The following is a 26540-nucleotide window of genomic DNA, read 5'->3' on the forward strand; positions in this document are numbered from 1 at the left end:
TACATTTCTAACCATTGAGGTTTTCCTCAGCTTATTCATATCCTTTTTGCATGTTTTTTTTTAAACTTTAGAGTTTAGATTTATTTAGGGCCATTTGCACATGTTCATAGAATAGTTAGTTTACCCTAACAAATGATGAGACAGCTCTCCCTCAGTGAGTCCCTTGCCTAAATGTATTTGCTTTACTTGTATAGCAAGAGGATAACATTAAACATGGAAGCTTTCAATTTGTGACACCAAACAGTGATCTATACAGGGCATCCTTCAAAAGCTACGATTAAGGATCCACCTAGCTTTTCAGCAGTACAAGTCCGGTTGAGGTCTTCTGGCCCATTTGCCTGACATTCGTGTTTTATGCCTTGAAATTTCGTTTTGATTGTATCCTTGGAGCTTGCATAGACCATTTTACGTTTTAGAGGTTCTAGTTCTGGTGCCCACAAAAAAAGCATCAACTCCTCTTTTCTGGATTCCTTTGTTCCGAAGCTTGCATCATACAAAGTATATAGCAACAATCTTTTTCAGGAAGCATTTCCACAAAATGCTTGAAAGGATCAGTTATGGTTACACCAAAATCTCTTTGCTGCCTTCTACAATGAGGCGCTTTTTGTCTACACTGAGACAAAAAATGACAGCCTTCTTTCTTTTCTTGATTTCTTCTGGTGCGGAGCACTTCCAAACTTTAGTGTCATAAAAATGTGGCATACTTCATCAGCAACTTGCACTCCTGGGCCATGTTCACTGTGGTGGTCGCACAGCGCAGACCCGCATGTTTCAGTTGATTACCTACCTTTGTCTTGTTGATTTGTAGAAGTTCTTTGTATGGTCTAGTTAATAATTCCATCTTGGTTTCAGATGTCTTTCAGTCTGTCACATATCTGTTAACATTGTCCTTGATTTCACTGTGCACACACAAAAAAAATTCCTGAATTCAACAGACATGATGGGATCTTGGATGGCAGCGGCCAAGTGACAGTACATAATCACTAAAAATAAGATGGACTTGTTACCGTAATGGATGACAGAACAAAAGCAATCATCACAGCAGTCTTGCCCACGGAGATTGTCAACATTAATTAATTATTTATGGTGTTCCTAGGCTGGAATAGTTGGGCAGTGTATTAGTTTCTTAAGGCTGCTGTAACAAAGTACCACAGTCTAGGTGGCTTTAAACAACAGAAACTTACTCTCTCACAGTTCCTAAGTCTAGAAGTCTGAAATGAAGGTATAGGTACCATGTTCTCTCTGATGCCTTGTGGGGAGAATCTGTTCCATGCCTCTCTCTTAGCTTCTGGTGTTGCTGGCAATCTTTGGCATTCCTTGGCTTGTTGATTCATCATTCCAATCTCTGCCTCCTTCATCACATGGCATTTTTCCTGTGTCTGGGCCTCTGTGTCTCTTCTTTTCTTCTTATAATGATATCAGTCACATTAGATTAAGGACCTACCCACCAGTATGACTTCATCTTAACTAAATCTTAATTACAACGGCAACAGCCTTATTTCCAAAAAAGTCACATTCATAGATATCAGAGGTTAGGTCTTCAATATACATTTTTGCAGGTTACCACTCAATGTACAACAGACAGCTTATTAAAGTTTTATTTGATTTATATAAACAAGAAGCTCCAAGTCTGGTGTAAGAATCCTGACCTGAATCTCCAAAGAGAGTTATGGTTCTTTAATCAATTCCAAGACTTAAGTCAGTTGACAAATCTAGAGTCTCCTGAATGAAGGGGAGGCCACGTCCTCTTGAAGAGGGAACCTTGTACGTAGCCGAAAATTGATGCTTCCTCTCAGCTGTCTCCAAAGGAACTTGTGCCCAGTTGCCGGGGTGGTTATGCACTGAGGAAGGGAAAATAATCAGACTCTTCAGGGTTTACTAAACGCTGGCTCTGAACTGACACCAATTCCTAGAGATTCCTAAGCCACAAGTAGGGGATTTTGAATCTGAGGTGATTAATGGAATTTTGGCTCAGGTTTGTCTCATAGGGGGCCCGCTAACACACCCCTGGTATCTATAGGTGTCTGTGGAAGATAGAGGTGCTGCTTGAACCTTTGGCAGGCCCTGATAGGAGAATTACAGTGCAGACCTTTATGATTTTGGAGCAAAGCTGTGTCGTCCTCTGCAGACAGCTACGTTTTTGGGAAACAGGTTTCTGATTTGTTACTGGCCTGAATGCTTGACCATGGACTACCAAGTTTCCCACGTGACCTGAGCTGCCTATCCTGAGTGGATGTTGTCTGACCCACCAAGTCACAAAATTATATGTGTGCACAACCCTCAGTCAGTGAACGAAAGTCATATAAATATGTAACATTGAACCCAAGAAGATCCTTAAAGCCATGAGCAATATCCAACTTACTCCTACTTAACTGTTTTCAACTCACACCTATGAGGACTTTCCTATGACTAGTCAACTGGAGAAGAAAAGCTTTAGATCTGAATTACAAATGGCTCTGCATTATTTGTTGGTACCACCTGAAAAGTGGTTGCAGCACTATAGCCCCAAAAAGATGGCCTTGAAGGACAGTGGTGAAGAAAAATTCTCCCATTTGTTAGAACTTTGAGCAGTGCATTTGATTGTTAAGTTTTTCTTGAAGGAGATATGGACAAAAGTAAAAATATACATCTTTTCATGGGCTGTGGCTAATGGTTTGGCTTGCTGTGGGAGACATAGAAGGATTAATTCTTCCTCTTCTCCTTCTCACAATGAGAGAAGGAGGTCTAGGGAAGAGATATTTGTGAGAAGGAGGTCTAGGGAAGAGATATGTGAATTGACCTCTCCTAATAGGCACAAAGTGAGAAGATATGTTATGTCCTACCTGAGTGCTCACCAAAAAGCAACTCAGAAGAGAAAGCTCTTAATACTAACTTGGACAAGATGACCTGTTTTGTGGATATCAGTCAGCATCTTTCCCTTTCTTACCTAGAAGCTGAGACTGCTACTGGCCACTTCAGGCTCTTAATAACATTGAATAAATAGGCAAAAAATGATGACTTTAGTGGCTGGGGTGATTGATCCTGACAATGAAAGGGAAGTCAGGTTGCCAATATGCAAAGGAGATAAAGAAGAGCTATAATGCAGGAGATCCTCTGGTCTGGCTCTGAATCCTCCCATGTCCTGTGATAAAAGCCAACAAATCCACACAGACACTTGTCCATGAATGTCCACAGCAGCATATTCATAGTAGCCAAAATGTGGAAACAAACTGCATGTCCATCAACTGATGAGTGGATAAACAAAATTTATAGATTTTTTGTTTGTGTATTTTTATATATTTCATACTGAATGGAATAGCATTTAGGCATAAAAAGGAATGGGGTACTAGTATTCATGCTACAATATAGAGGAACCTTGAAAACATCATGCTAAGTGAAAGAAACCAGACATACAAAAAAACACACCTATTATATGACTCCATTTATATGAAATGTCCAGAATAGGCAAATCTATAGAGACAGAAAGTATATAAGTAGTTACCTGGGCCTGGGTGGCTTAGGGGTAAGAAGGAGTAACAGCTAGTAGATACAGGTTTCTTTTTGGGGTGATGAATATATTCTAAAATTGATTGTAGTGGTTGTTGTACTACTGTGTGAATATACTAAAAACCATTGAGTTGTACACTTTAAATGGATTAATTGTATGGTATGTGAATTATATCTCAATAAAGCTGTTTCCAAAAGAAAAAAGCCAATGGAAAAGTACAACAATAAAATTCAGACAGGAATGTTAATAGCTCAGGCCCTTTAAAATTTAAAGTTTGATTTTCCTTACTAGGCAAGGGACTATGACTAGCCAATATGCGTGCTTTATGGTAAAAAACAAATGTTACTTTATTTTATAGCTCAAATTGTTCTAGCTTTGGCCATTGTAATTTTTCCATGCCTCCATCCTTTTGTTTTCTGAGCACTGCTTCACTTTCTGGCACTAGAAGATGCTCAGGCTCTTCTTCTTTTATCTTCAGTGCCATTTTCATTTGATCTAATTACTGATATAATTGGGTTTATATCTATTATGTAGATATTTGCTTTCTTATTTATTTATTTAATTAATTTATTTTTGACTGTGGTGGGTCTTCGTTGCTGCAGGCGGGTTTTCTCTAGTTGCGGCGAGCGGGGGCTACTCTTTGGTGAGGTGCGTGGACTTATTGTGGTAGCTTCTCTTGTTGCGGAGCACGGGCTCTAGGCACGCGGGCTTCACTGGTTGTGGCCTCTAGAGCGCAGGCTCAGTAGTTGTGGCTCACGGGCTTAGTTGCTCTGCAGCATGTGGGATTTTCCTGGACCAGGGCTCGAACCCGTGTTCCCTGCATTGGCAGGTGGGTTCTTAACCACCACGCCACCAGGGAAGCCCTTGATATTTGCTTTCCATTTTCTCATATGTTTTGTGTCATTTATTCTTCCTTTCTTGCTTTCTTTTGGGTTTAACAAGTATTTTTTTATTATTTCATTTTCTCCTCTATTATCTCTTTGGTTATATCATCTGTTACTATGATTTTATTGGTTGCACTTGAAATTGTAATACATATCTTTGATTCATTATAATCTACTTTAGATAGGTGCTTTACCATTCCTCAAACAATAAAAGAAGCTTACAAAAATTCAACTTCTATTACTCCGTCCCTCCCCTGTGCTATTTTTGTTATACTCTACTTTTATATATGCTATAAATCCCACAAAATATTATTATTGTTGTTGTTTGAAAGAGTCAATATTTATTTCTATTTGCCCACATATTTATCTTTTCAGGTGCACTTCATTCCTTCTTACAGTCCCATGTTTCTATCTGGTAACATTTATCCTCACCCTGAAAATTTATCTTTATTACTTCTTGTGTGTATACCTCCTGGCAACAGATGCTTTGAGTTTTTTTGTTGGCTAGTTTGTTTTTAGGTTTGAAAACATCTCCATTCTGGCTTTAGTTTTGAAGGATATATTCACTTAATATAGAACTGTAGGCTGACATATTTTTAAAGTTTCAGTATTATAAAGATGTCATCCTACTGTCTTCTCACTTCCACGGATTTTGTGTGTGTGTGTGTGTTTTTTCCTTTTCTCAAGGATTATGTCTGGAGAGTTTTATAATATTTTTGACCAGCTGTAACAGTTGTTTATATAGGATCCCAACTACTCCATGATAAGCATAACTGGAACTCATCTCTTCTTGGCTTTTGCATTGGCCATGACATAACCATTTCTGTGGTAGAATGCATCTTTGTCTTGTTCCTGAGCTTAAAAAGGAGTGTATCTGAAATGCCTCCATTAAGTATGATTACTGGTAACTACCCTCTATCAAGTTGAAGAAGATTCCTTCTATTCTTATCTATCAGAGAATTATTTTTAATCATAAATATATGTTAAAATCAATCATTCACCTTTTCTGAATCTGTAGAGACGGTATTGTATGTGGTTTTTCCTCTTTTATTTCACTGTTGAAGTAAATTTCACTGACTGATTTTATGGAGTTAACAATCTTTGCATTTCTCAGATTAGCCACGCTGATAAATCCTCTTGATCATGACATATTCATTTTTAGAGCTTAGTTTTTGGTTTATATTTACCTGGTATATTTTTTCCATTATTTATCGAATACTCATAATTTCTGTATCTTTTGTTTATATGTGTCTCCAGTAAACAACATATTACTGGATTTTTTAAAGTCCAGTCTGGAAAACTGTTAACCCTTGGAAAACTGTTAACCCTATGTCTCCTGTTGGGAGAATATCTTTTTGTTTCCAGAACTCTTGAAAGTAAGCAGACTCTACTCCTCTCAGTGAGATCAGTAGGTCCTGATGACCCGAGGTCTCAGCAAAGTAAGAAATCTTCCTCCTGAACCTCAATGAAAACCTTCCTCTGAGGCTGCAGTGCACAGTTCCTTCCCCTGGAGATTCAGGGAGAAGCTGTGTCTCAGACCCACTTTTCTTTATCATAGGGAAACTGCTCATGGTTCAGAGAGTAGTTGGGAGGCAAAAATTGGGTATACCATCGACCCAGAGTCCCCTAAAAAAACTTTATAGATTTAAATTACCTCCTAAATTCAAAATAATACTTGTTTATTGTATGAAATTTGGAAAACATCAGAGATACAAAGAGTTGATAATACTTGCAATCCAGAGATAGTGTGTGTCACTCATTTGGGGACATGGTGTCTTTTTTTAATCGGAAGGTGTTAAAGGGAGTTTTTTAGGCAGCAACCAAGGCTAGTCCTCCTTTCTGTGTGAGTTTTGAAGGGCTGTATTTGGCCATCAGTCCACCAGGAATAGCAGCCAATTTCAGGAAGTTCCAAGCAATGGGCATCATATCAGCATTACTGCCTGGCCACAGTGATATTTTCCATTATAAGACATGTCCAAATTTTAGAGATGCTAAAATATGAAAAAGAGTGTATTAGAGTTAATGAAATACAGTCATGTTTTTTTTTTTTTACAGTCATGTTTTTTAATTGAAAATTAGCAGGTAGACTAGAAAGCTATTTGAGTCTTTCCATCTGTATTTCTTTATTGATTTATCCTTCTGTTTTGTATATAAATAGAAAAATGCCTCAATAATATTGTATTGGTAAAATTTGGGTGGTTTTGTTTTAACTTTCTTCTTTACATTTTTAGTGTACTGTGATTTTTAATAATGAATATATAATTCCATAAAAATAATAAAGTATTACTCTTAAAAGCAAAATAATTAGAAAGCAAACAAAAAGTCTAATAACAATAAGGGGAGAAGGAGGCTATTGAAATGTGAATGAATTGTTTTAGACTTTATGCTACTCTTGTAAAGTAGACACTTTGGAAATGTACATTACACTTTTGATCCAGAGAAAACTATTCCTATATCTCTTTCAAAGTAGAGTCCACATCATCAGATGGTCATTTGTCAATTAGAAAGATCATTTACAAACATGAAAAGCCTAAGAATATGCTCTAGGATTTAGGAAATGTGGAGAAGGAGGAGGGGACTGAGGTATGAAAAAACAAAATAATAAAATTATTCTGAAATACTGGAACACATAAAATGCGAGGTTGAATGATACAGATCAGAGGGGAGGTTTGGGAAGTTGGGACAAGATCTTCTCAATTCATTAAACAAACAACTGATTCTTGAAGTAAAAAAAAAACCAGGGAATTAAAAAGAAACCCACATTGTAAGTAGTATTTTCAGAGAGACATCATAGTTTTTAGTGGATTTTCCTTTACTTATTATCCCTCAGCCTTCTAACTTTGAGAAGAAAAATATTAACAACAGAAACAAATTATCTTCTCTCTCTCATAAATTCTCTCAGCCCTCAACACTGCATTTCCCCTGTCTCCCCCACCACATACTCTACCAGCCCTTCTTCCTTCCTTCCAGTCACAGAAAACTCTTGCCCAGAGCAGCCTGCTCAGATGATATGGCACCAGATTCTAATTATGGCTTTTCTGAGTGACTCTTTAGCTCAATTTACACCATCTAATCCCAGTGAACTTACTCTTGACATTCAGAGTGTGATGACTATATCATCTGGGTCAGAAATGGGAATGCTTGAATGCCATGTGTGCATACTTGTGAGAACAATGGACTACACCATCTGAAATGTCACAATCCTGGAAAATCTATAAATTAGTTTCCTTAGGGATGGGTACGTATTTTCTCCACATTCTCAACCTGTGGTCTGTTGGCTTTGTGTTTGTCTGTATCAGGATTTGGCCCTCAATAAGCAGAGCTGCTACTTTCTCCATCCGAGTATCCCCGGCAGAACCTACTAGTTTCCAAGAAAGTGGCACCTTGGAATATATGGTTTTGATATTCATTATTATTTTGAAATTTTGTCAGTGTTAGATTCCTCATTTGTAAACTGTGTGCAAAAATACCAGCAACAGGGTCAAAGTTTGCACACCACATATTGGGAGCGCAAAAAGTATAGGTACTCTGTTTTCCAAATCTAATTTTATCTTGCTCTGTATCCTCCAATCCTGTTGCTAGCAAAAATATAAAAACAGCAACAAAAAACAACACCCCCAAAATCCTAAGCTTTCTCATTAGTTGTAAATTCATCTCTTCCAGGCTGTAAAACTCTCTTTCCAGCTAACTCAGTCTCTTTTGGATAAATATTCAATCCATCCAAAGTTTGAATCCTCCAAAAGAGCTGTTCCTCTGTTCCTCTTCTTTTGTTTTCCCTCCCCTCTCTTCTTTATAAGGTTTGACCTCGGTGACAGGGGACATTTGTGTGCTCTGAGAGACCGACTATAGAAACAGTCAAAGGCAAGACCATGTATTAAAAATAGAACTCTGACCCACAACCTGCAGCAACCTGCCCAGGAAACCAACCCGTTATCTGCAATAAACAGCTCAGGAAGTCAGCCTGCTCTAAGTCAGACCTGCAGGAAGCCTAGTTGTTCTTTCTATTGACAATCCAAGAAACTAAATAATATTTTCTGTTAACCACCCATCCAAATGGCCAGGACTTGATTAGTAACTGACATCTTCCTTAATTTTTGTCCCCGCTTCAAATTTAGGATCAACTAGAGAAAGCCAAGTACGCACCTAACCAACCACAAAGGATGCCCCACTTCAGTCAGTCCCCTTACAACTCCCCCAGGCCAACAGCCTCCAATCGGGGCACACCCGAAGCCTTCCCTTTCTTCCACTATAAAGCTTTCCTACTTCTTTGCCAGGTGTTGTGTCTCTGTCAAAATGCACGTGACGGTGGGTGGCTGACTCTTGCTATAGCAAGCTCTGAACCTATTTGTTCAGACACTTGCTTTTCTCATTTAGTTAGCCTTTGCTTATTTCCACAGTTCCCATAGTATCAGTGAGGAGCGACCAATCTCGTCCCATCCTTTCTGCCGGGCACGCACTGCCCTCCTGCTGAGACACATTGGACGTCTCTGGACATTGCTCTTTTCCTCTCTGCCTCGGCCTGTGGCTGGTGTACCTGGAGATCTATGCATTTGGCATAGTGAGGACTCACCTGAGTTGGCCTCACCTCAGCCCTTCGGTGTGCAGATCCCTGGAGTCTTAGTGGACTACCGTATCTAGTGCCTGCCTAGGCAGTGTGCCCCACAGTCTCTGCTGTGGGCTCCCTCACCCCTTGCTTCAGTTTGGCTCCCAACTCTTGGCTACCTCCCCACAATCCCTAGCATGTGTGTCTGTCACATAAAAGCTAGAAAGGACGTAGGGACCTTCTCCTGCCCTCTCTTGCCGAAACATGCCACACCACTGTTTTTTTCTGTCATGTCTGCCATGTTAGGTTGAGGGCACCCTGCTAAGCAGTTTCTGAACAGGAAGTGAGAAAAGGTCCCCTTTACTTTTGTTGCTCCTTTGTACTATCTGGGCTTCTTTTCTTTTCCTTCACTTTCACTGCGAGGATCAGGTACAGGGAGGTTGATGTCCTACTTTCCCAAGCCCCTGGTTATACTTCTCCCTTCATTTGTGGCTTGCAGACCTCTTCCCTCCGTGGCACAATCGGTCCGAGAAGACCTTCCCCCTGTGTTACAGCCTCATTTTCCAGCCTTGTGAACTTCTTACCTCTAAGTGGTTCGTTCACTTCTCTTCTTTGGGGGCAGTAAGCCTTGTGATTAGCGTTAACAGTGGAAGAAGTGCACAAAAATAAACCAGTCTATAGGTAAGGGATAATAAATCAGGAAATATTAAAAACACCTTGTCTCATCACTCCTCACTTCTGATTACGCCATAGTGTGGTAATGAAGATCAGCTGCAGTCAAGTACAAGGAAGTACTTTGTGGTTATAAAGGGGAGGCCAGCATGAATTGTTGTTACTACTTGAATCAGAACGTAGCCACTTGGTCTTGTCATTAAAAGAGGTTTGTCTCCTTATTTATTTAAAAAAAGGGTTCCTTCTTTTATGTAGCGTTTTTAAGGAGAAAGTGTTCAGTTTAAACCTTGACTTGTTCTTCCTCTGTGCTGGTCAAAGGTGTGAGTTTATATCGCTTTTCTTGAATTCAGTAGTTTCTCATCTTCATGTGGATTTTCATCAATAGAAACGAAAAATGTGAATTCCAAAGATTTGTATTTGATATTTTTCCCTTATAGGTTAGAGGTAGGAAAAGCCCACAAGGTAGCCAGAGAAAATCTCATCTGCTAGCAGGAACTATTTCTTCACAGGGTCTGGAACTGAGGTTAAACCTTGAGGATACTGACTGTGCTTGTCCGTAAATATATAGGAAAGGAAGAATATTTCAAAGTGATTAAAGAAGGACCAAGAGAACTCTCAAAACTGAATTCCTCCCAGTAGGTGAGGACAATCTGTGCTGATGTTGAATACAAACTAGAATTGATATTTACTTAACACTTTATAGTTTACAGGTTTTTTTTATTTGCTACATCTCATTGGAGCAAATAAAAATCTTCTAAGAGCAATATGATTATCATTCCCATTTTACAGATGCAGCCAGACTCATCCCAATTTGGTTACATTTTGACTATTACTTTAGTTCAACGTGATCTTTATTTAGCCAGTTCCTTTACTTTTAAACGTGTGCATCCAGGGGAATGCCAGCTCTTCTCACCTTGAAATACAGAAGGTGGGAGAATTTTTGTTGCACCTTGAAACCCTTCAACCTGGGGCAACTTTAGAGATGAATACGATTCCTATCACCCTTCATTGTCAAAGCTCACAACATGTGGAAAACTACTTTATAGTCAACATATCCACCAAAAAAATCTATAAATATGTAATTTGGAAACAATGTTTCTATGGCAATATAGTATTTACCTGAGCAGTAATTATGGCAGTGCAAATGTGTTAATGGCTGGTTAGAGAAATCACACCTGTTGCGAAGAGGGTTGCAGTTACTATCTTTTCTTTGCCAAATTTTATTGCTCAGATTATATGTTCTTTGTGGGTCATCATCACCACTTTAATCGCTTATCATTTACTGAGTGCGTGTTAATAGGCAAAGGGGGCGATATTTGTCAGGTTTTAAATGAAAGGAAAAAACTGGCTTTGGGAGTGTGAGGTGGGAAGCTTTTCCAAGCACGAGAGCTGGTGTGGGAAAAGGGGACAGGAAGCTGGATTGCATAGAGCAAATGAAGAAACTGAAAAGTGATTTTAAGTGAAAGGTCACGGGGAAGGAAACATCTTGCATAATTGGGAGTAGGAAAGAAAGGAAGTAGGAAATAGTATAAAGGAAGTAGGAAGTAGTATGAAGGAAGAAATATGAAATAAGAAAAGGAAAAGAGGGAGACCAAAGCATAATATGAAAGAGAGGGGATACTGTGAGATCATTCATCCATTCACTCATTAAACAAGAACTGAAAATCTGTTATGAATTTGGGAGCTCTGAGATGTTAATGTCCTTTAATGGAGAAAGTAAGTTCCAAAAAGTTAAGTGAGTTGACACAGCCAGTAAACAGTTGACCTTAACTTTGAATCAGAGCTTTGATTCTGAGGTCTGTGTTCTTTCTACCATGCCGATGCTGCTATACCTCACAGAGACCTTGTTTTTATCAGTTTTCTTATAGTTTTTTACATTTCCTGAATTGAAAAATAGTTTGAAAAGAAGTAGATATATGGAGTTCTAGGTGCTGGAGAGATTGAAAACACTGCTAAGCTTGGTTGGAAGGAAATCATTACTGAGAATAACTTTTTGGTAATCATTTCACAATGTATATGTATATCAGATCATTACATTGCACACTTGTAAATAATTATATTTTTCAAGTATTCTTCAGTGAAGCTGGAAATAAAAAAAGAGAATAACTTTCAATATTGAGTGGTGGAAGTGCTGGAAATAGGGTTGGGATGTTTTGAGGGCAAACTTGAATGATTGAAAAAGGCAGCTAGGAATGATCCAGGAACCTGATCATTATTTGATTGTTTTCTTCTCCTTTGATTCATTTGTAGATGTGTAAGGCTTTTGAAGAAAATTCTTATCAGCTGCATATTTTGATTTAATGATTATTTTATCTTCAATTATAACATATGAGGATGGCTTATTAAATCACAAAGCTAAAGCTCAGTATTTTTATAAGATAATTCTTGACAAAATATTATCTGAATAGACTAGAGTCATTTTTTAAAGTTGGTGAAAGGAAATGTCCTCCCAAAGAAACTGTTCTCAACCTTAATGCAGTGTGTCAACCTGACAAATTAACAAAACACATTGAATAGTTTAACACTGGAAATTTGCAAGTGCCGATTTGATCTTCACGGCAAATTGCCCAAAGAGATTTGGTGTTTTTTAACTTAACAAGTCAGTATCTTCTGTAATCTATAAACGACCTTCAAGCAGAAATAAACTTTCCATCTGAACTTCCTTAAGTCATTTTAAGAATCGTTCGAGGGCTTCCCTGGTGGCGCAGTGGTTGAGAGTCCGCCTGCCGATGCAGGGGACATGGGTTCGTGCACCGGTCCGGGAAGATCCCACATGGTGCAGTGTGGCTAGGCCTGTGATCCATGGCTGCTGAGCCTGCGCGTCCAGAGCCTGTGCTCTGCAACGGGAGAGGGAGGCCACAACAGTGAGAGGCCCGCATACTGGAAAAAAAAAAAATCGTTCGAAAAGGGCCTAATAGCAAAATGAAATGGGAAGTCATTTGTCTAAATAAATCAGCTCCCAGTTTCTCATATTTCAACCATCATTTTTATAAATAAATAGAAGGTGTTGTCTGCTCATTTCACATTACCTGTTCATCACTTTTTTATTGTCTGTGACAGCTCTATGCTGGTTAGAGGCAAAGCTAAGCTCCTTTGAATCAAAGTGTGCCTTATACATAGTGGCTCCCTTGCATACATGAACACTTAGGAATCATTTACTGATTATTAATATGGACACTCATGAAAAATATGTAACATATATTTCCAGGTAGTTCTCCACATTTTGTGTTTAGTTCCCAGTGTCTTTGTAACACTACAATAAGTTAACTAGATGTTGCAGAGGTCTTCTTGTCCCAGATACAAATTTTTCTTTGATGCATTGCATACTCATTAAGTATCTTCAAAGCACTTGGCAGTATGATTCTTGAAGTTGGAATCCATGGGTTATTATTTGTAATTGCTTAGGGAAGATTTACAGTCTCATTTAGGAGATGCATCCAAAGAAAAGGAAACAAAGAGGTAATCATTTAAGCCAATGCATATTCAGATGCCAAGCTGTGTGCCCAGGAGATCAGAGCAAGGAGAGGCCAGATTAAATTCAAGTAGTCTATGAAATGTGCCTTGAAGAATGCTGAGCAATGAACTCAGGACATAATAATGGGCTTAATGAATATTAGTTGAATGAATGAATTAGGAACAAGGAGCAATGGTGGGAAGGGCATGAGCAGCCCCGGCAAGGGGCCTTCCTTTCGATGCTGACTGGGTGTCCGTATGTGGATTTGTACTCCTCAGGGATTTTTATTTCCCCCAAATAATTGCTCTGTCTGCTCTCTTATCTTATTTCTAACAAATGCACAAACCTCCCCACTCCTGCTCGAAAGGCCTCCAATTATTCCCATGTGTCTAGTGGTTTAACTTTTAGGAGTCACCTCCATGTGCTCTCCCTTCCCTTCACAGGGACTGAACTTATAAAACACAGTGATTATCCCAGCTCCACAGAGAAGGAAATTGGAACTCAGCGATGTAAGGAAGCCAGCTGGGAAGTCTATGCAGTGACTGTGCCCACATCTCCAAATTATTATTTTTTAGTGGAAGATCATTGAAAAAAAAATTGCCTCTGCAGTGAAATAAGTTTAGGAAGCACTGCGTACCCTCACCTTTGTAGATTTTAAAGAGCACATTACTGTGTTACAGTCTCTGAGAAGCTCTGTCATAAAGAGTCCTGTTAAAGTTTATTTAATGCAACATTTCACCTAATTTACAATCACAAATCTTCTTTTTTTTTTTTTTTTGCGGTACATGGGCCTCTCACTGTTGTGGCCTCTCCCGTTGCACAGCACAGGCTCCGGACGCACAGGCTCAGTGGCCATGGCTCACAGGCCCAGCTACTCCGCAGCATGTGGGATCTTCCCAGACCAGGGCATGAACCCATGTCCCCTGCATCAGCAGGCGGACTCTCAACCACTGCACCACGAGGGAAACCCCACAAATCTTTTTATCCCGTTATCAATTGTGTTTCCCAGAATACCTGAGCATATATTTCAACTTTCTTCACCCTTAAACATCACTCTAGAATCTCTTCAAATCCCAGCCTCCACCCTCCTCTCCTACCATTTTAAAAATTACAGACACTCTCTTCTTAAAAATGCTCCCCCTTTGTGCTAATATATCTGACTCCTTTTCCAGTATCTTACGGGTTGAATTGTGTCCTCCCCAAAATTTATATGTTGAAGTCCTAACCCCCAGTACCTCAGAATGTGACCTTATTTGAAAATAGAGTCATTGCAGATGTAAGTGGTTACATTAAGATGAGGCCTTACTGGAGTCGGGGGGCCCTAACCCCTAATATGAGTGGTATCCTTTTTAAATAGGAAATTTGGACATAGAAGTGCAAATAGGGAGAATGTCGTGTGAAAATGAAGGTAGAGATTGGGATGGTGTTTTACAAGACAAGAACCAGCAACAATTTCAGCACATCACTGGATATTAGAAGAGAGGTGTGGAACAGATTCCCTCACAGCCCCTAGAAAGAACCAATCCTGCCGACACCTAGATTTCAGACTTCTGGCCTCCAGAACTGCGAGACGATTTCAGTTGTTTAAGCCCCCCAGTTTGAGGTACTTGTTACAGCAGTCTGAGGTTACTATACACAGGGCATATCCCACACTCACTTTTCCAGAATGTTCCTCCCTTCCTTTCCATTCCTTCACTTTTAACTGCTGAATTCCCCAGACCTTAGCACCAACGTCCCCTCCTCACTGACGTTTCCCTTGACTTCCCCAGCAAAACAAATTACCCTCCAACCTGTGCTCCCACAGCACTTTGTTTATTTCCCAGTTGGTTTGTAACCCCCTTGGAAATGGTCTTATTCCTCTTTGTATTCACAGCACTTAACACAATGACGGTCGCCCTTAGTTAGGCTCTCAGTAAATGTGTTTGAGTGAACAGCTGAATGATAAACGGATTCTGGTGTTTTTTCTCCTGACTTACTGTGCATCACAGAGCAGTGGGATGGTAGTCATGCTGGCTTGGTCTGAGATGGCACAAAGAGCTTTAGACGGAGTAAGTCCAAGTGTAGTATAAAGTGGTCATTATCATCTCCTGACAATGCTTTGCTAGAGGCTCAGATGCGATCAGCATGTTACGAGCACATTATGATGTGGTCCTACTGCAGATGCCATTAGATCAAAGTATCCTGGCTCCTAGCATCCAGTTTCAATTTCATATTGATGCCTGGGGGGATGAGGCTGCATATTGTAGGGCAAATGCTTCATGGTTTTAATTGGAACATTCAAGACTCTTAATACCTGCAATGGTTCTGATGTGAGATGCAGAAATTTTTGATTAGAACCTTTAGTATGGATTTATTTCTTTCCCACCAAAATAGGGAAAAAAAGCTGATTTTCATAGTTATGAAAGGAAATTTATCAAAATTTGTATATTAATAATTGTTACTATATCAGGAATGGATTTCTGATTAGAAAAATGATTTACGTATAATTGTGTCTTGTTATTTTGCTCTGATATTCATGCATATTTTGTTTTTGAGAAGTGTATTTTGCCAAATTTATATGGTAACTTTACAAAACAAAGCACCCATTTTGTTTCAGGATACTAAATTTGACTCCTAGGGTAATTGCCTGTCCTGGTTTTCTAAGGATGGTCCAGTTCAGTACTGAAATCCCCGCATGGCTTAGCTATGGGCAGTCTTGGACAGTTGGTCACTATTTGCAACCCAGATTTTGAATTTTTATGTAGTTTAGGTGATGCTACAACTTCAATTCTAAAAATATTTGTGAAAACTTCTATTGCACTGCACGCTGTGAGAGACAAGAGAGATGAAACATAGACCTTACCTTTAAGCTTCAAATCTAGTGAACATAGTGTAGGCCACATACAATGAAAGTCATAAGAGAAATACAACACACAATTGGGCTTAGAAGGAAATTGCTTTCTGATTGTTGAACAGGGCATGAGGTCTCGTTTGAAAATGGCCTTGAAGGATATATAAACTTTTGAAAATAAAATATCGATATTTGGTCGGGGGAAGGAGATAGAAAAAAAATTGCTTTAGTTTTGGGGAAAACTTAAAAAAATATTATTAGTTAATTGATTACTTAGTTCAGCTCCTCCATTACCAGATTGTGAACCTCTTCAGAGGTTCACATGGTATTTTGTAATTATGAAAAATAGTACTCCTTTAATGATCAGTAAAATTCATAGATAAATTGCTATCTCACTATCTTTTTATGTGTGTGTCTATTCTTTTTTCAAAAAACTTTATTGTAAAGTTCACATAATATAAAACTTTCCATCTTAACCATTTTTAAGTGTGCAGTTCAGTGGCGTTAAGTAAATGCACACTGTAGTGCAACAGTCACCACCATCCATCTACAGAACTCTCTGAAACTCTGTACCCGCTAAACAATAACTCCTGTTTCCCACTCCTCCCAGCCTCTGGCACCACCAGTCTCTATGAATTTGCCTACTGTAGGTACCTCATGTAAGTGGAAACATACAGTACTTGTCCTTTTGTGATTGTCTCATTTCCCTTAGTATCATGTTCTCAAGGCTCATCCATATTGTAGCATGTGTCAGAATTTCCTTCCTTTTTAAGGCTGAATAATACGTCACTGTACATATAGACCCCATTTTGTTTATCCATTAACCTGCCCATTAACATTTGGGTTGCTTGCACCTTTTGGAATAATGCTGCTGTCAACATGGGTGTACAAATATCTCTTTGAGCCCCTGCTTTCCACTCTTTGGGGTATACTCCCAAAATATAATTTTTATTATCAACCTTGTAATAGTAAGTGATTAACAATACAGTGTGGGGCTTCCCTGGTGGCGCAGTGGTTGAGAGTCCGCCCGCCGATGCAGGGGACACGGGTTCGTGCCCCGGTCTGGGAGGATCCCACATGCCGTGGAGCAGCTGGGCCCGTGAGGCATGGCCGCTGAACCTGCGCGTCCGGAACCTGTGCTCCGCAATGGGAGAGGCCACAGCAGTGAGAGGCCCACGTACCACAAAAAAAAAAAAAAAAAAATACAGTGTGCACCAGTGTTTAATGTCTTACCTCATCGACACTCCTCTTTGCAATGTTGGAACTGTTTCTCCGTTGCCAGCTGACTTCCATTGAGGCCCCGCTCCAGCTGGCTTCCATGAGGCATTAGAGGAAGCTGCAAGGCTGGAGAGGGAGGAAGGCTCTCCTGTCTTTATTCCCTATTGACTCCCTACTTACTTTCAGTCTTGTCAGTGTCCCCCCAGCCTCTTTCTTCAGCGGACAGTATTGTTCATTCTGAGCAGAATTTGAATTCATTTTGCCATCTTCCCATCACTCACAGAACCAGCCTCATGAGTTCTCCCAGGAACTCTGGCCCAGCCCCAGGGGCCCTTTCTCCAAAGTTGGAGACCCCAGCATCATTACTATTGCTTCCTTCTCAGGGCATCTTCCAAGCATCTAAGTGTTGACAAGTTCAGCCTCTTTCTTTTTTTCCTCCAGCCTCGGGGGCAGTAGTTGCTTCCTGCAGTTGCTACTGCCTTGCTATCTTAGCATTCTCTTTTTGCATGTTCAGTTATTTAGTTACTAGTTCTTTATATTAAATTCTTTCTGTTGAAATAACCAGCCTGTGTTTTTTTTGTTTGTTTGTTTGTTTTTTGCGGTACACGGGCCGCTCACTGCTGTGGCCTCTCCCATTGCGGAGCACAGGCTCCGGATGCGCAGGCTCAGCGGCCATGGCTCACGGGCCCAGCTGCTCCGCGGCATGTGGGATCTTCCCGGACCCGGGCACGAACCCGTGTCCCCTGCATCGGCAGGCGGACTCTCAACCACTGTGCCACCAGGGAAGCCCAACCAGCCTGTTTTTATCTCCTGACAGAACCTTGATGATATATTGTGTGCTGATTACCTTGATCCACATTTTCCTCTAGTTTTTATTTATATTTTCTCCTAAATCCATCTACATTTTTATTTAGAGAGTGTGTGGAGTTTCCAAAATTCTGGCCACATTTCATATAATTTAAATTCATTTCTCTGAAATCCTTGTCGGTATCACTGTGGCCATTTCCTGCATGAGTTTCAAGTAAATGTTTAACACCTTCTCTAGAGAAGTCCAGCTTGTTTCCTAGAGCTGGAAGGTCTTGAATGCCTGACTGTAGATAGATCTAAACTAATCCTGGGGACTTGCCTGGTGGCGCAGTGGTTAAGAATCCACCTGCCAGTGCAGGGGACACGGGTTTGACCCCTGGTCTGGGAAGATCGCACATGCTGTGGAGCAACTAAGCCTATGTGCCGCCAACTACTGAAGCCTGTGCATTTAGAGCCCGTGCTCCGCAACATGAGAAGCCCCTGCAATGAGAAGCCCACGTGCCACAACGAAGAGTAGCCCCCACTCGCCACAGTTAGAGAAAGCCCATGCATAGCAATGCAAACCCACTGCGGCCAAAACCAGACAAACAAAAAACTAGAGTATATTTAAAAATAAAAAAAAATTAAAAAAATAAAAATAAACTAATCCTGTTGAAGAGCTTCCTTCTGAAGACCGTTTGATTGGGCAGGAGGATGGGGCTCTAAGATGTGCTCTTACGGACATTTAACGATGCTGGCCTTTTATGGTGCTTTTACTATTCTTTATTATTTTTATCCCGATACAGCAGTTCTCTTAGCGTAGGATTGTTTATACACCTACACATGTTTATACATGTGCCCACTGCCTGGCTAATTTAGAAAATGATCCTAGTAAGAATTTTTTCCTGGACTAATCTCTGTTAAGCAAGAAGGAAAACATTGGGCAAGATGTTTGTGAGCACGAAGCACATCCATGGCGTTGGGCACATTTTGAGGACACTTCAGCGTCCTGTTACTAGCAGAATGCAAGGTTGACTCACACTTAGCTCACGGATGGGCACCAGCTGTGCTCAGCAATTGTGTGGGGAGACACGCTAGCACAGTAACGACTTTCATCATCTAGCTTTATACACAGCAGGCACTTTTGTTAAGTTTTTATATATATTATTGCTGTTTATCCAAGTCAATACACATTATCCCAATTCTATATGAGGTAAATGAGGCTCAGAGTGGATTTAACTTTGAGTATGCAAAACTGGAGCCAGTGTGATTGCTGTGGACTGAGGCCTTGTTGTTTTCATCTCTGATTCCTAAGTAGCACACGTGGCCTCAAATGAACGATTCTGATATTAAGGTTTTCTAAATAAACAAATTGTAAATAAGGCTTTTGTAAAAATCACAGCATTTATGGAGTAAAGTTTACATATAAATGTATATTATATATAAAATTTGTAATATGCATATATATCATATCTATAACAAGAAGTGTGTGTGGTATAAATTTTCCGCATGATAGGGTCTCTGGACTTGGCTGTATAATCTTGAACAGGACAGTTCATTCTCTTCAAGTGAGTTTCCTCATGCGTAAGGGGGATAAAAATATCTGACTCATTGGGTTGTTGTAACTGAATTGATTTTTGTAATGTTTCTGGCACAGTGCCTGGCATATCATATATTTTTAATAAATGCTAGTTCTTTCCCCTTCACTTCAGACTATCAGGGCATAAAAGAAAATGGGATAGGGCTTCCCTGGTGGCGCAGTGGTTGAGAGTCCGCCTGCCGATGCAGGGGACGCGGGTTCGTGCCCCGGTCCGGGAGGATCCCACGTGCCGCGGAGCGGCTGGGCCCGTGAGCCATGGCCGCTGGGCCTGCGCGTCCGGAGCCTGTGCTCCGCAACGGGAGAGGCCACGGCAGTGAGAGGCCCGCGTACCGCAAAAAAAAAAAAAAAAAAAAAAAAGAAAATGGAATAAAGTATGTGAATGTGGGCCATAAGCTGTAAAGATCATCACAAATTTAACATCTTATTATAAAGCTGGATTATTCATGGAGTCAAAAATGCAAAAAGTTAATTATTCTGAGAACAATAAGATGCAACTTTCAATTATCCAGAATGATGAGGAAAAGGTTCAAATGGATAATCCAAAACAAAAGACTATTAGTTAACAGAATAAGGAAGTTAGACTGCATTATATGCATATATTATTACCTTTTTAAACTCCGCTAACTACCAATTAACATATAGTTGTTTCCAGACAGGAGGCAACAGAGAACAGTGAGCAGGAGATGATGTCTCCTCAGCTGAAGCTCCTCATCTTTGCCCAGAGGTGCCTTCCAGCTTCCTCACCCTGAGGGGTGTGGAGGGTGCCCAGGGTGACTGTTCTCTGGGGGTGTTCCCATGGAGGGATTTCAGCTTAACTGACATCCGGCCGCTGGTCAGTTCAGTAGAACCTGGTGCGCTGCTGGCCTGTTTGCTCTTAGTTAGTTCCTTCTCTCCTTTGGCCCTGTTCTCAATATTGTAGGAAACGACGTTTCCCAGACTCCCATGCAACTGGCTTCCAGGTAGTTTTGGCCAATGAGAGGCACTGGAGAAATCTGGAAGGTGGAAGGAGGGGGAAAGTGAGAGTATTCTTTCCATTTCCCTCTTCCCTGGGTGGGTCTCCAGAGCTGGCAGCAGCTGCATCTCCCTCACAACTCCAACTCCTGCCAGGAGTACCTCTCTCTAAGCTCTCAAATGCCACCCTCACCTGCAGTTCTGTTTCCTGTAGGTAGCCTGCTACTGGACTCTGGGAACACCACCCCTCCCTGTTGTCACTCTAGGCTTCAGGGTCACAGTGGTTTCTTGATGCTGTTATTGCAAGTTTTATCACAGTCGCCCGTTTGCCTTCTCAACTTTTCATCACCTTTGTAACCAATTCTTGTATTCAGTTCCCTTTGTTGAAGGACCTGGAGAGGATTTTTTGTTCTGACTGGATACTGTGAAATGCATCTGGGGATATGTTGGGATAGACCCCTTATATTGGTGGGAAGTGGATGGTAGGGGTCACATCTCATTCCCACACCAGCTCCCACTGTACCTGCTTCACTTTACCTACAGGGGCCCATTCTCCTCCCAGCTCTGGGAGATATCATGCTCCTTCCTGCTGGGTGGATATAGAACAAACATGTCCCTTCGTTTTTAAAACTCACGAACAGCTGGCCATGCTGCACGAGCAGCAGAAGGCTGAGTATTAATAACAGAATTTAGTGAAGTAGTCACATTAAACTTACAACAGAATGAATGTGCCATGTATTAATGATATGCAGAAACGTCACTGCCCTGCTCTGGGGATTGGTGTGGCATATGACTGGTTAGAAATGGCTGCTGGCTGACTGACACTATTTCTTTTACTTTCACAAAACGTAGCCAATATTTCCCAGGGTTTTTGCTTTAATCTCTTTAGTTTCCTGGCCTTTGTAAACAGCATCAATGCTTAGATGCTTTCCTTAATTCACTGTATGTTTTCATTTTCATTATAGACAGACACGCATTGAGTACACTGTTCTGTGCTGACACCCCACCTTGTATGTGTGTTTCTTCTCTTCCACACGTAAGAAGGACCCTCAGGCACCGAGCAGCAACCACCACAGCAGTTGTAGTGTCAGAGTATCTGCAGGGTTTAGGGAAAGCCATATTTAGGGCTATTGATGTCACAGGCGTTATTTAATCTTTACAATAGCCCTGCAAAGCAGGTAATATTAGTATTTCTATTTTAAGCTGAGTCTCTGAGAGGATAAGTAATAACTTTACCCAAAGTCATACACCCTGTAAGACGTAGAGGTGGGATAACATCCCAAATTTTCCTGACCCCAATAAAATATGTTCTTAATTTCTACAGGAAACATGTCATCAATGCAGGTGAAAGTTACAAAGTTAGATAAAAGATAACTTCCAGATAAAATCAAACAGCTCTTTTCCTTTTATTGTCTCTGCCCAATCTCCTCCCCAATTCTTACTCTCCCAGGTGACCCCACAGGTACAGTACCACTTGGCACTTGAAATCAGATCACTAACATCCATCTTTATGTGCAATTGCTTCCTCCAGTGATGCAGAGGTTGCATGATAATATACTTCGGGTGGAAAGCAATTCTTCATGAGCTGTATCAGATTCCACACCTCTCTGTGACACACACAAGTGTATTTCTGACTTTCTCTCCCCTTGTCCTTTTCAGAAGCAATCTACCAGGGAGGGGGGGGAGCTGTCAGCAGACCCACGCTGTTCAGCTATTCTTGGAATCCATTATTGAAGTCAGACTCCGTCTTCTCTCCTATTCAGAGACCTGCCTGCTAATTCTAAAGAGGAGAAGGTGGAGGGCTATGAATCCCTTCAGTTACTTGTTTCTGGGTGAACATGGTTCAGGGAATGCTAATGGTACCTTCTCTAAATACCTTTTACAAGAGACAGCATGAATAAAAGTCTGAATTCTCATCCTCAGGGGCTCCAGTCATGCTTGCCAAAATGTAGATTCAAAGGACACCCTCCCCCAATACCTGCAAGGCTGTCCCCTAGTACCTGGATTAGAACTCTATTGTACGTAAAGACCTTTTCCCAAGCTAAAAGAATTTTCTTTATTGATATGTCTTTCTCTCACCTCTCTTTTTCTCATTGTTTCTGCAACATTCTAAAATGTGGAAGTGATGAAAATCCTGTTCTCTAGGGTTACAGTTATTTTCCCTTTCTAGTCCATCAGTAAAATGAGATTTTAAAAGCAAAATTATATTCTTTAAGATCAGTTAGTGAGGCAGTTCTCTTAGAAATACATTTTTTCACCATTCCAACTTTAAACTGCTGAATATATTTCTGGGGAATCTAGTTAAATTTTGTTTTTTAATCTTAAAATCTTAAATTTGTAGAATTTGGAGTGGAAGATCATCTCTGGGAGAGATGGGACAGTTTCCCTTGAGTATCAGGATGCAACTGCAAACCCTCTTCCTTGGGGAGGAGAGAGAAAAGTCAGGAACATTTTCCTCCTCCTTTTCATTTCTCCCCCCCTTAATTTTTATCTCTGTCTTGTTTCCTTTCCATATTTATTCCCCTCCCCTTTCTACTTGATCACATTCTGCAAGAACATTATTAATAAAAACATTTTTAAAAGGATGAATGACATATAGCACCAAATCTGTCATAAGTGGCCATTAAATTATGCTGCTTCAAATATTTTACAATAATATAATTGTAAGACTGGATGAACCAGAAGTAGTCTCTTGTTAGGACAAATTTTTTAAAAGATTAAATCATCAATGTAGGTCAAACTTTAAAAGTTTAAGCTACCACTTATACAACCTGTAGAAAAGCTTGGTAAAACAAGGATGTACAACTGAGTTTAAGACAAGGGAGTGGTTATGTTTCATCAAACATTTCTCTGTGTTTCAGAGTATGGTGTGTCTTATGAAGAACTGAGTTTCCTTGCTATAGTATTCCCATATATTTTCCCTGAAAAACATTTTTTTCTGTTTTATTTGGTTAACAAATGGGTACTTCCTGGCTAGAGAAAAAGAGAAAAGTTTCCTGAGACCTGGCTGTCCATCAAGTAGTCAGTGTCTTTACGCTGCAGATGAATTGTCTACTAGGAAAATGGAAATGGGAGCCTGCCCACCAGAGACTGTCACTCATTTCTTTTACAGGCTTTGCATGTAGAATGAGTCCCAATCCTGGTTCTGTACCCCGATCTAGTTTCCATCATGTGGTGTCTTCCACCAACAGAACCAACCCACCAACAGGGGTTGCTCCAGTAGTTGTACAACTCCTAGAAGGAGCCTGTGAGAACTGGAGCTAATTTAGACAGGGGCAGAATTGTTTGGTATCAACCCCTGTCTCTAGGTGCCCTCCTCCTCCCCATTTTACAGACCCAGGGTGTCCTTCTCTAGGCTTTATCTTCTCCGGTTTGAACTTTTCTAGGTAATCTCCTGCTCCTCTTATCAATACAAATTTATTTGACCTATGAACCATGTTTCAGGGGCCTTACTGGGACTCTATGAAGTCAACTGAGTCTGTGAACTAACAATAATCAATGAGTTACCCCTTGAAAGTAACACAGTTTTATTTTAACTTGATTCATTTAAACAAATATTTATTGGCACCTAACGTGTATCAGACACTGTGTTAAATTTGAGTGTATAACAATAACGAGGAAGATATGGACCCTGACCTCAAGGATCTGAAGTCAAGAGTGAACAGGAAACATGAAATACAGACAGTGTGATAAGATCTCTGATGAGGGACATTGGCCAGAGTATACAACTAGTGGACCCAGACTTGTGGAGTCAAGAGGGCTTCCCAGAGACAATATCTTCTGAGACCTGAAGAGTGGGCACTTAGTCAAGCACAGGAGGGGCCTCAGAGGAGAGAGTGGTTCTGAGTGAATAAAAGGGAGGACAGTGCATGGCAGGAGCCAAGAAATTCGATGTTGCTGGAAAGCGGGTTGGGGAGGGCAGCGTGGTGAGAGCAGACACAAACGGGCTTTCCTGCGGTAACCAAAGGAACTCTTTTAATGGTGGATGTAAGACCTAGTAGGAGACAAATTTTGAGAGAAGTGAATCTTTTGTGGTCCCTCCATTCCCCAGTATGTAAGTGACCCTTTGTTCTAACCTCCATAATGGGCAGGCTTTGGCATAGACTCTCTGAGGGCTGTTTAGTTATTCCATTCATGCATCTCTCAGCCCAGATGTGAGTGGGTTCCAACACACACCATTCACATGTGAACAGCCAGAGAAGTCTTCCCAGATCATAGGCAAATTCCTTAGACATGGGAAACCCTGCTTCTTCCCCTGGTACTAGAGATGTCAGTATGATCTGCCCCTTCTACAACTCCTTAGGAAGAAGCCGTCCCACTCATAGGCATAGCTCGCTTCACTCCTCTGTCCTAAACTAAGCAACCCTGCCTGTGGTTCGCAGTTGAAGGGTTCAGAGCTGTGCAGCTGATGGAAGGGAAGCCAACCACAGGTTGAGCTGTGCAGCATGGCTCAAAAAATGAGCTGGGAAATGGAGAGGCTGGACAAATGGAACTAAAGATGGAAATATGCTCTATGTTTTAGTTGGGATCATAGTGAGACCAGTTCATGTGTAAGTCAAGATTCAGTGGCAGTTATTGCAAGGATCAAATAAATTAATGTATGTGAAATACTGAGAATAGTGCCCCCCACACAGGATATACTCAGTAAGGATTGACTGTTACTACTTTTGTATCTGGATGTTGGCAACATGGCCAGAAATTGCCTTTTGGTAGAGAGAGGCATGTGGAGCAAGCAGACGCATAGAGAGAAACTGAAATGCCATGAGAGAGAGGCCAGAACCAGGCCCGATACTAATTTAGTTTCAGTTTCAAATCACATGCATCCCTTATATAGATGCCCTCTCCCTTAAGGTAACTTGGGAGAGAGTCTGTCCTTTATAGCTAAAGAAACCCACTAAGAAACTCCCTAGATAAGGGAATGGATTGGGCAAAATTAGATACTGTTCCTAAACTGATTTGTAGCATTTGGGCACATAACGTCATGTCAAAACAATGAGCTAGTCTTAAGCCCTAAAGGTCTAGTGCATTTTTTTTTCACTCAAGTATATGTTAATCTATCAATTAATGTAATAACTTCAGTGCCTTCCTCAGTACACAGATGAGCTGATACAATTTGGCCTGTGAATTTTCACAGATGCTGCTTTGTAAAAGGTTGGAATAATGAACTAATTGAAAACTTTCCCCCAGAGGCCAATTCTGATGCAAGCCCCTTTGGCAGCCCAACTCCAGGAGAGGCAAAAGGAATATTTGATGGTGTGTGTTATAGCCGAGACACTAACAATAGGTTAAATCATTTGAAACTTCCAGTTAAAGAGGAATAAAGTAAGTAGGAAAATAATAATGATCCTAACAGATAAATAGAGAAATAATTGAGACTTATGTTTCAGTCAGAATCGTCTGCCTCCAAAGCATGACTTATGCTTTTGAGCAGTGCAGTCAATCTTTTGGTGTCTGAATTCTGTCTTCCTTCTCAGGTTTATCTTCACTCCAATCACCATGCTGTAGTTGAACTTTATCTCATTTCATGAGGATGTTCCTGTTTTCTTGTGGCTGGTGATATCATCTTAAATGAACTTACTTGTTTCAGAGTTCAGGGTGAGGTTGTCATCATAGTTCTTAGAAAGGGCCTTCTTCACTTGTGCCAAAACTGGTGCAGCCATTATACTTTCTTTGTGGAGGTTTCCGTAAGGAGCTTTTCAAACATTCACATAGGAAGAGAGGCTCGAGCAGTGATCTCCCTGTTATCTGCTGCATGACTCAACCTCTAATAACGTTTTGCCAACACTGCTTGATCTATTCACCTAACTTATTGATTTACTTGTTTTTGCTTGAGTATTATAAGCAGATCCCAGACATCTCACTCCACTCATAAATATTTACTGTGCCTAAAAGGGATCAAATTACTTTTTAAAAAACAGAAAGGAAACGTTGAAAAATATTGTCTTCCACCACTGCATTCCAAGTATTAACATTTTACCCCTCTTTCAAGGCCTACTTCAAGGTTACTAGGCTCCCTCTCAAAAGGGATGCATCATCTGACCTAAACACTTGAAAATTCATTTTCTGCTATCTTGTAGCATGTCTTGATATAACATTAAATTTTGTATTTTTATTT

General features: G+C 40.5%; 1 pseudogene; it reads right to left on the bottom strand.

Moving 5' to 3' along the window:
• Positions 1-223: 223 nt before the first annotated feature.
• LOC132508999 (destrin-like) lies at positions 224-26085 on the bottom strand (annotated as a pseudogene).
• Positions 26086-26540: the final 455 nt, after the last annotated feature.

The sequence above is a fragment of the Lagenorhynchus albirostris genome, chromosome 18, assembly GCF_949774975.1.
Source record: "Lagenorhynchus albirostris chromosome 18, mLagAlb1.1, whole genome shotgun sequence".
Lineage (NCBI taxonomy): Eukaryota > Metazoa > Chordata > Mammalia > Artiodactyla > Delphinidae > Lagenorhynchus > Lagenorhynchus albirostris.